Below are 8141 nucleotides of genomic sequence, written 5' to 3'. Positions count from 1 at the left end.
GAGATTTGAGAAGGGAGTAGGTGAGGAGAGTTCAGTGAGATGGAGTGATAAAAAATTTAATATAAGAATTATGAGGAAGGAGGAGGATGCATGGGGCCATGGAGGGAAGGAGATTTCTTTCTTTCTCTTTTTTTTCATGAAAATTTTGAAGATGAGAAGAAGAAAGATGGAAGGTGAGAGATTTGAGAAAGAAGATGAAATTAGAAATTTTGGCTATATCAACAAATTTAAAAAAAAAAAATGATGTGATTCAAAATATTTTAAACCACGTTAATGCTAGTTAAGCCTTGCGAGTAAAGAATGTTTCACATAAATATCAGAGATCGTCACATTAAAATTTTTTATAAGAAAAAATCATCAAAATCATATACGAGGGTAATATTAAATCGATTTAGATAATTCATAGATTAGATTTTATTTTTTTATAATTTAAAAATTATTTAAAAATTTTGATTTAGTTTGAGAATTAAAATATAAATTTATTTTTTTTAACGTTTCTGACGGGAGTTATCTGCAGGTGGCGTGATGGTTTTGTTGGTGTCCAGTTACCTTTTTTTAACGTTTCTCGTGGTCGTCAGGGAACAACGGTTAAGCTTCAGAACACACTCTCTCCCTCTCTCTCTCTCTCTCTCTCTCTCGTGTCCTGTGCCGTGCTATAAATAGCGTGCCACCAATCCATAGATGCGACAAAACCGTGGGAATCGTCTACGTTGTTAATTTCTCTTTTTTTGCAGTAATACTTATCCCAGGACCAACAGGTTTCACCCGTGCGGCTCGTGACTCTTTTGGATGCTTCTTTGACTGCAGTGAAGTTGCCAGCGTAGGAGCTTGTCATCTTCTAGATAAATGAAATGCCTGAACACACTGGTAAATATCAAACCAATGAAAAATGCAAAATAATATTTGATGACGCCATTTTGGAATGGATTTGGCGAAAATGCTCTCTCTCACACCAATTTTGAGGAAAGATTGCGTAGGTCCATCATCGGTTTACGAGATAAAAAAAGTGTTTGAGTCAGAAAATAGAGAGGAGACAGCGGCAAGTGGGAAACAACAAAGCTATCTGGCGACTGAGTAAACATTACAATTATATATATATATATTTTTTTTTTTTAACGCATGATTCCCTCCTTAGAACTCGTGTGGTAATGCGGGGTTGTGGACAGCTTTTTATTTTTTTTTTTAATTTCCGATCCCTCCCCCATCCATCACCATGCCAGACATGTATATACTTTAGAGGCGTCGAAAACTAAAAACAAGTGCAGTAGATGGACCACGTGTTTGAAAGTCCGGTCCATACAGGGACCACTCATTAAGTTCTTCTCAAAAACACCTATCAAATTAGTCTCTTTTTGACTTTGGAGATATCCGATTGAAAAAAAAAATATAAATCTGAGCCATCCTACATTGACTAACAAAAAAGATACCACTTTAGTTTATTAGTCTGAACCATAATACCGTTACAGTAAGCCTAACTCTAGTACCACTTGTCTCTTATTTTGGATAAGATAAATGAGGATGAAAATAGATCAAATAATATCCATCCGAATCTATTTTCATCTATAAATATTTTTGGATATGGACAGACGACCGATCCATATCAAATATTCGATTCTATTTATAATTTTATTTAATTTTATATATAGCATCCAAAAATTTTACATAATATATAACCATATTAATATGATGTTAACTTATCAACTACCTACCTAGCAATATTTTGATTTTATGATTATAAAATTTAATTATCTGACTTATATCATTATTTATATCCATATTTTTAGTATCCGATTTATATCCATAATTATTTATAATAAATATGGATATGAATTTTTGCATCCAACCAATATTCATACTCATATATGTATCCATTAAACAAAATAAATATGGGTATGGATATGGATATACTAGTATCCAATCTATTTCTGATCTAATTTCAGCTCTACAATTAAAAAAATTCATATTCTTTTTGAAAATAAAGAGGAAGAATTTGTGGAAATGAAAAAGGATAAACCTGGCCTAGAATGTAAATAGTAGTATATTTTTAACTAAAGAAAAAAATCCAGCAGATTTATTGAAAGTTCTTAAAACAACAAAAAATTCTCATCTTTTAAAAGTATCTTTTCACTTGTTTATCCAAAGATAAGTACAAAGAAGGGAAAGAGAGGGAGGGGGAGAGAGAAAGAGGCAAAATAATGGGAAAAAAAAAAAGCATCATGCATCATAGCATATGGTATGGCAAGAGAAAAGCACAAATATTTGAGATTTTTAATAATTTGAAGGATATTATTACTACGTGCCGTCATTGTGCAGGGATCGCGATAGTATTTATCTTTTTATATCATTCTTCTAATAAGAGCCTTCTTTCTCCCTGTGCAATGTTGGGACACTAACATGGAAGTTTTACACTCGAGGAATCTTTTACTGAATTAGAAAAAAAGAAAAAAAGTTCAGTTGTGGACCTCTAAGAAAGCTATAGGCCGATTAACTGCATGACATTGGTAGGAAGCAAGAAATCTTATGGCCAATCTAAATAACATTGTTCGGAAGCAAGATATCGTATAATGGAACTCCCCTTCACCCAACTGAATGTCAAGACATGAAGAACCTCCACGTCTCTCCTCGAAAAAGCTCGCTCATGCTATTCAAGCTGTTATTTATAATTCATTGTTGCATTTCTGTTGTTTGAGAAGATAAATGCAATAAAAAAGTACAAGTGTTATAAAGTAAAATTGCCGTCGGTTGAACTCAAGTTTAGATCTCAAGCCTTTTCGCTATAAAAAGCTAGCATTAATTATCCATAATGTAGATTGAAATACTTTTTGGAAGGTGAAACCTAAATGAACTGAAGATTTATTGACCCATAGTAAAAGCATAACTCTTTTTTTCTCGTACAATCTTGACTGCACACTAATTTTAGGATAATAACAATTCATCAAAAGTAAAATTCAAAGAAGCAAGCTGATATTTTCCAATTTACATACTCAAAGAATCTCGTATAAGATCCATTCCACCTTATTATTTCCATGCACTCTGAAGCATATTAAGATGTAGGATAGGCAGCTGCACTGCCACAAGGGGGAAAAAAATAAAAAGAATCTCTTACAGACCATATTCATCCCTTCCCTCAGCCTAGCAAAATGGTCACCTTCTTCTTGAAGACTCAGGTCTCTTCTGCTTGTCCGAGCCAGATGTTGAAGCCTGTTCTTTCATTGAATCCATTTGAATGGCTTGCTTCAAGCATTCTACAACCTCCCTCATCTTTGGACGATCTTTCCGATTATTCACGAGACAACTGTTTGCTAACTTCGCAACTTCACGTGCAGCTTTCAGAGAATACTGATTTCTTAGTCTTGGATCCATAATCATGCTAAACTTTCTACTGTCTGCAGGAAATTGCTTCACCCATTCCAAAAGCTTCTGTTCATTTTGCGGACGATTTCTTTCGTATGTCCGCCTGCCTGTAAGGATTTCATACAACACTACTCCAAAACTCCACACATCACTCTCAATTGTGAGATGACCAGTCTGAATGTAGTCTGGAGCCGCATACCCATAAGTCCCAACAGGCTGATCAAAACGAGTTCATGATGAACATGAGAAGGTGTTTGCTTTCAATAGTATTGTGCAATTTGAAAGCAAAAATAAGAGCCAGGTAAGGTTTTACAGAGGGTAAACACCATTGAAAGAGCAAAGAATAGGAACTCTAGTGTCAATGAACATTCTGGAGCTCATAGATTTTACACCCTTCCACTATCAACATATGCATATACAGTAGCAAGGATGGAACACGAGAAGTTAAATGAAAATTTAGACAATGTTAAAAAAGTGAAGAACTTCTCTTGTAACTACACATTTGGTAAAATGTAAGAAAACTAGGAATATCAGTTTCAGAGGATGAAAGTGAGAATGTGTCACACCACTATTTCTTCTAAGTTTCTGTTTTCCTAGTAGCATTTGTCACGCAATGGATATTATGGAGTAAATGGAGAACCAATGATTACAAATCCTCGGGATAAAGTTGGTGTAGGAACCTGGTCATGGTATTTAGAAAAGCTCTCTAATAGCCTCTGAAATACAACCAGACCTTAATAAAAATCTTTTTTTAAAAAAAAAAAAATTTCAGCAAACTTTATGATATTCAAGAGGAAATATATTGCTTGTGAATTTTCTTAACTTTTCTGAGCTATTCCATTTTATCTACTTCATGTTCTTAATCTATATATCTTGTTAAACTTTCAATCTCCTCTTCTCTAGATTTTTAGAGAAACTTTTGTTGATGTACAAGTTAACTCTTTTTCCCCCCGAACTAAACCTGAATCCCAAATTTCTAGCATGTAGGGAAAGCACATGCCTTATGAAATATTAGCAAAATTATGTACCTTGTCTTTACTTTACTCTCACTCCACAGCATAATATGCCATATGAAATATTAGCAAAATTATGTACCTTGTCTTTACATTACTCTCACTCCACAGCATAATATGTCATATGCCTTTAATTTTTTTATGATTTCTGTGATATCCGACCCTAAATTTTTCCTACTGCACGAATCTTAGGGCATAAAAAAAAAACAACAAAAATAAAAAAGAAAAAAGAGAAAAAAACAAACATTGAACTCCCAATGGAAGTCTTCTTCCATGTGAATACATCGGAAAGGAAGCCGATTTTGAGGAGGATTTGGCCTCCCTCCGCCCTATAAATCTCTCCCTCTCTACTCCAAAGCTGTCCACGATGATCACCCGCCTTCCTCTCTTTTCTCCTTAATTTCTCCTATTGAAGCCACGGATACCCTCATCATGCCTGTCGAAAATCGGGGGCAAAGATCCATCGGAACCAAGGTAAAAAGCCCGAATCCTTCTTCCTCTCTTCCTTCCCCTTCTTCTCATGTCATTGTGCACAGCTGCCAACTGTCGGATTCGTCGGAAAAGCCACCAAAAACAAACCTCTATTTTTTCCTATTTTAGATGAGCCTTCTCCCCCTTTTTCCAGCCATTGCTGCCGTCGCCCTAAGTGCCGTACCCCTAAGTCATGACGTTCCACTTGTTTGCTGCCTCCCCTACAAGTGTTGGCCGCTAGTGATCAGCCAATGATAAGAAAAACAAAAAAAAAGAGACAGGTCCCCTATTTTTCCTAGTGTTCTTGTTCTTTTGTTGGCTGGCCACTTGCCGCCAGCCATCCCTTGCCCCGCTGCCGTCGATCGTCCACTGTCGAACCTCCAACTATGCCGCCGCACCCCGTCGGAGCACCAACCACCACCCGTCCTCCCTATTCGGCTAAGAGACGAAGAAAAGAAAGAAAAAGAAGAAAAGAAAAAAATAAAAGAAACAAAAGAAAAGAGAAAGAATTTTCTCTCTCCTATCTTATGTCTCTCTCTACCCTCTCTCTTTCATCTCCACTTAATCCATGAACCCTAGTATCTGTTGTCATGCTCCCCTGCTTTAAACCCAAGAAATTCTTTTGGAAAAGAGGCTCAAAATCACCTCGATATCCATGCAATTTGTCGGATCCTGACCCGATCCTTGCTAGAAATTCGTAACATCCGATCACTGTTAACCCCTATTGAGCATCTTGACATAATCCATGATGATCTTGATCATGAATTCCTCTTCTGAAGAATACGAAGATTCTATCTCTACTTCCTCTCTCTTCACCCACTTTCTTTCTCTAAGAAGATCTAGAGATTCCAGTATCGAACCATGTCTTCCTTTTCTAGGGATCCATGTTGATCCCGACAAAATGACTTGAAACTGCTTTGATATTTGTGCCGTATGTCAAACCCATGCCGGGCATGTCTAATATCTTTGAAATCCACTATTGATGAACTCTGTTGATTGATCTTGGTCTTGATCCAACCTGTGCTCCATAATTTCTTGATTGAGTCATTTAGATCTGACCCCCAGCTAGGAGATCCTGAATCTCCGATGTCCAAACAGCCTATTAGACCGACCACCCGATCAATGATCATCTTTTCTTATGATATAATTCTATTGAATTCATGGCATAGAAGTTGATTATTTTTGTGATATTTTAAATAGGATTACTTGATTTTCCTAATGAAGTCTGAAGATCTAGGACAAACGAGGTGAACAGATCTTACACTCTTTATTTATTTTTAAATTATAATATTTTTCATTCAAATAATCTGTTATTGATGAAATCATATTTTTCATAGAATAAAGATCAGCATATATGATATGAAAAGTATATTTTATTATCATCATTGATTCTATGAATATGTTTTATAAAAAATAGCATGTTTATGAAGCATAAATTTTATTATTTTTTCATCTGTATATATGTATGTTTAAAAAAAATAGAGATTTCAAAGACTCTCAAATAGCTATGAATGAATTTCTATGGGAAGGTCAACACCCCGAGTTAACATCCACAAGAAACATAGCCCCGCCAACGGATATAAAGTCGTCGGTATTGAAACAAGAATTCTGTCAATTAAGAAACATGACCATGTTATGGATATAAAGTGACCTTAGCACGAATATCTATGAGCAATATTTTGAACTATGATACGAATATTTGACAAGAATGATTTACGAATCATGTTTATGAAATATTCATGAATTTACGCGTGCATGATTATCTTTATGACTTGTTTATTATATACTCTGAAATATTTTATTTTGTAATATGTGTTATTTTCTAAATATTATATTAGCATGAAAAAAATTCATTCTTGATCTAGTAAGAAAGTGTAGGTTCTACTTACTAAGCTAGTGTAGCTCATATCTTTTTCTTTTTTTGTCCAGATGAATAAGATTAGGAATGAAGGATGATCTAGGCTTGAGGGTCTACACTAGCGAGCTTAGAGATTTACAGCTGAATCTTAATTTATAGAATAATTATAGACTTGTAATCAACTATTGATAAATTTTAAAATATGGGTTTGATATATATGATTTCGGATTTAGATACTTTGAATCAATCTTGGTTTAATTACTTGACGAATGATGGATTTGAATCTTTATTATATTTTTTTATGATAGATTTTAGCTGATTATAATTGATAGGCTTCATGTTATTGAAGACGGCATCCTTCAGTAGCATGGCCCTGTTATGTCCCGAATTTGGAACGTAACAATTTCAAACAATAATACAAGCAATTAACTCCTTTTCCATCATGTCTATTCTATATATATATATCTAATCGACATGCCTCTTGGTGGCTATGTATTTATTATATCAGATATTATCACATTAGAGAGTATGCACAGTCTAGTTAAAAAAAATGGTCATATATGCATGAGTTGCCATTTTGAAGTGGAAGTTAGTACCTTAAACAGTAAATCGATCAACTATAGGGTCAAATCTGTAGCATGTCCATCTATTGAACATTAGTGTCATAGCAAGCAAACAAATCAATCTATAGTGGAAATGTATAGACATAACCATAACCACAACCATTTATCTTTATCCCACCTATTAGGGTTTGTTTTTTGGCAAATTCTCGTTCACAAGCATTCCTATTTGGGCTACCTTTGACACAAGGAGGAACCCTATGGACATCCAATATTACATCTAGGAATGCAGCAAGTCTATGAAGTCATGTATAATAAATAACCTGTACTTTTAAGTTATTCCAAGATCTTATGTGAACCACAATCATCATCAGAAATGCATGTCCAAAGAATCTCCTGACTAGCTGTATGTTTTTTTTTTTTTAATCTGTATTAAGGGCTAACACCTCACATTTTCAAACATAAAAAAAGGGGGGGAAAACAGGTAACCACTATTAAAACATACCAAGTTGAGCTGAACATCCATTTGACCTAATATGAAGAATTTACATAAACAAGTTAGCAGAGGTAACTGATTCAAATGAATAATCTTCATAAAGAAAATGCAACATTACCGCTGTAGAGACATGGGTGTTCCCTTCCTTTGGTCCTTCCCTTACCAGGCCAAAGTCTGATAGCTTTGGCCTAAATTCCTTATCTAGTAGCACGTTAGATGCTTTGAAATCCCGATATATCACCTGCCCAAATAATATAGAAGGCTATGATTAAAAGCTGCAAACAAGCAAAACTTGTATTACACTTGCCGATGAACAAAACAGAATTATAAAATAAATAAAAAACCAACAGACACTGCCATTACAAAGCCAATATCTGGCATCCTATGAT

General features: G+C 34.8%; 1 long non-coding RNA gene across 1 annotated transcript; it reads right to left on the bottom strand.

The window, feature by feature from the left end:
* Positions 1 to 2947: 2947 nt before the first annotated feature.
* Positions 2948 to 8094, bottom strand: LOC140852954 (uncharacterized). The gene is made up of 2 exons (XR_012135987.1): positions 7871 to 8094; positions 2948 to 3570 (listed from the first exon to the last, which is right to left on the bottom strand). It is a non-coding gene; the product is annotated as an uncharacterized lncRNA (long non-coding RNA).
* Positions 8095 to 8141: the final 47 nt, after the last annotated feature.

The sequence above is a fragment of the Elaeis guineensis genome, chromosome 12 (genome assembly GCF_000442705.2).
Source record: "Elaeis guineensis isolate ETL-2024a chromosome 12, EG11, whole genome shotgun sequence".
Classification (NCBI taxonomy): Eukaryota; Viridiplantae; Streptophyta; class Magnoliopsida; order Arecales; family Arecaceae; genus Elaeis; species Elaeis guineensis.
Note: the sequence above shows the minus strand (reverse complement) of the source record. Positions and strands in the feature narration are given on the sequence as shown.